Source organism: Cupressus sempervirens, chromosome 5, assembly GCF_028749045.1.
Source record: "Cupressus sempervirens isolate cs-2001-9-10 chromosome 5, ASM2874904v1, whole genome shotgun sequence".
NCBI lineage: Eukaryota > Viridiplantae > Streptophyta > Pinopsida > Cupressales > Cupressaceae > Cupressus > Cupressus sempervirens.
In genome coordinates this window covers 74,047,335-74,049,973 of record NC_143122.1, presented here as the reverse complement: position 1 = coordinate 74,049,973, position 2,639 = coordinate 74,047,335, and positions in this window count along the sequence as shown.

Sequence of the window (2,639 nt, the reverse complement as noted above, 5' to 3'; positions counted from 1 at the left end):
CCCACATAATGATCTAGAATGTCTTCTATCTCCTCCTTCTTAGAAGCAAGAATTAGACATGGCTCTAACACCAACTCCTCATCTACACCATCATCATGATACTCTGTTAAGTCTACAATGTTGAAAATAGGAGAAATGTGAATACCATCTGGCAGCTCCACCTCATATGCATTTTTTGAGTCATGTTTCTTCAAAATTTTGCAGGGGCCAAATTTCTTCATTTTTAGCTTGTTGTAAGTACCGACTGGAAATCTTTATTTTCATAAGTGCACCATGACTAGATCCCCTACTTGGAATTCTTTATGTCTTCTCCTTTGATCAGCCCTAGCTTTATACTCTTGATTCATCTTGGTAATGTGTTCTTGAACCTCCTCATGTAGATGCTTGATATGTTCAGCAAATTCCTCACCTTCAGCACTTGTCCTCTCCCCTTGTTCTATCTTCCTCAACTCTGGTGCAGTTCTTGGGCTACTCCCATATACAATTTGGAATGGTGATTTTTTAGTACTCCTATTTATAGAGTTATTATAAGCAAACTCTGCTTGTGGTAGAATCAAATCCTATTCCTTGGGCTTATCCCCAACTAAACATCTCAACAAATTGCCCAGACTTCTGTTTACCACTTCTGTTTGGTCGTCAGTTTGTGGGTGATGCATGGAACTGAATTTCAAGTCTGTTCTCAACTTTTTCCACAATGTCCTCCAGAAATACCCCACAAATTTAGTATCTCTATCAGAAACTATACTCCTTGGAAGACCATGTAGTCTTACCACCTCTTTGAAAAACAAGTCTGCAATATGGACAACATCATGAGTTTTGTGGCATGGAATGAAATGTGCCATTTTGGAGAATCTATCAACCACCATGAATACTAAGTCATTACCCCTTTGTGTCCTTGGCAATCCAAGAACAAAATCCATACTTATTAGGCAAACTAGCTCCTGGAATCAGATCTATCTGATGATTGATTTTCCTTACTGGTGGCAATCCATCTGAAACATTATCAGAGATAATATCTCCAAACTCCCCTAGTAAATTTGAAACTTCAAGTGGTATTTCACTACTACCTTCTTTATCTTTCCTAGGAATCAAAGCATAGCACATATGTTGATGTTTCATGCCATCTAAAAACTTTCTTCCATCAACAAGACAAATCCTAGCACTGCTACATACCTTTTCACCTTCCTTTTTCATGGGCTTCAATTTGTGGCGAACTCCATCCTTTGTTAGAGAGTATGTGTTTGCATGTCCATCATGTACTGCATGTCTATCAAACTGCCATGGTCTACCCAAAAAAGATGGAAAACATCCATTGGAATAACATCACAGAGAACTTCATCATGGTAACTCCCAATTTTGAATTTCACTAAACATTGTTCACTTACCAGGACCTTATGATCATCTTTTATCCAAGCAATCCAATAGGGCTGGGGATGTTTCTCCCTCTTGAGCTTCAGCTTAGAGACCATCTCTTCTGATACCAAGTTATCAGTGCTACCACCATCAATGATCATGTCACAACATTTATCCTCACACTTGCATTTGGTACGGAACAAACTCCTCCGTTGTCCTGGTTCAATCTCACCACTTAGTAGGACTCTTTTATTTACCAAGGTCTCTCCTCTTTCTGCATCCTTTGAATGTGATGATTGTGCATCCTCATCCACATGAGCAACCCTAGCTTAGCCCTCATCTCTCGTATCTGTCCTTCCTTGTCGTTGAGGGCATTCAAAGGCACGATGACCTTCTTCATTGCAATGGGAAGAGGTACCACAAAAGCCTCCTCTTCCTTGTCCACATCCTCTACCTCTTCCTCTCTGATTTCCAAAGTCTTGAACATGAGAGCGGTTGAAACCCTCATTCCTCTGGTTCTTGCTAGTACCCTCATCTTCATTTTTCTTTTGGGTTTCATTGTGACCTCCAGATGACCTACTGCTTCCCCTTCCTCCTTGATCGCGCCCTCTTTGTCTTCCTTCAAACTTTTTATTCAGCTTCTCTTCAACTCATAGGGCAAACAGCTATGCGTCTTCAACACTGGTCATTTTTACCAGACTTAATTCCTCTTGGATGCTAGGTCACAACCCACTAATATAACAAGCAACCCTCTCCTTATTTGCTTTTGCATGCCCTACTCTAATCAAGAGTCGGTAAAACTCCTTTGTATATTCTTGGACTGATCTTCCTGCTTGCTTTAACACATGCATCTTCTTAAACAAATCAAGCTCATAGTCCACAGGAATGAACTGCTTCTTCAATTTGTCCACCATGCGATCCCATCTTGTGATATTCTCCTTTCCTCTTTTGTTTCTTTCCAATTGAACCTCTTGCCAGCAGATTTTGGCATGGCCTTTTAGTTTGGCCTTTGCAAACTTAACCCTATCTGGGTCCCTAATATCCTCATACTCAAAGTATTCTTTCAGTTCATTGATCAAATCGATCAACTCATCTGGTTTCAGATTTCCTGAAAAATACACCCACTTCAATTGTAGGTCTTTTCCCAAAATTAGTAATGGCCCTAAAAAGCCTTTCCTTTGCATGATTTAGAACTTCCTCGTCAAATTCCCCTTCTGGTCCTATTACTTCTTCTTCATTGTCATCCTCACTGTTGTCACTACAGCAACATTTGCTCCTCTACAGAG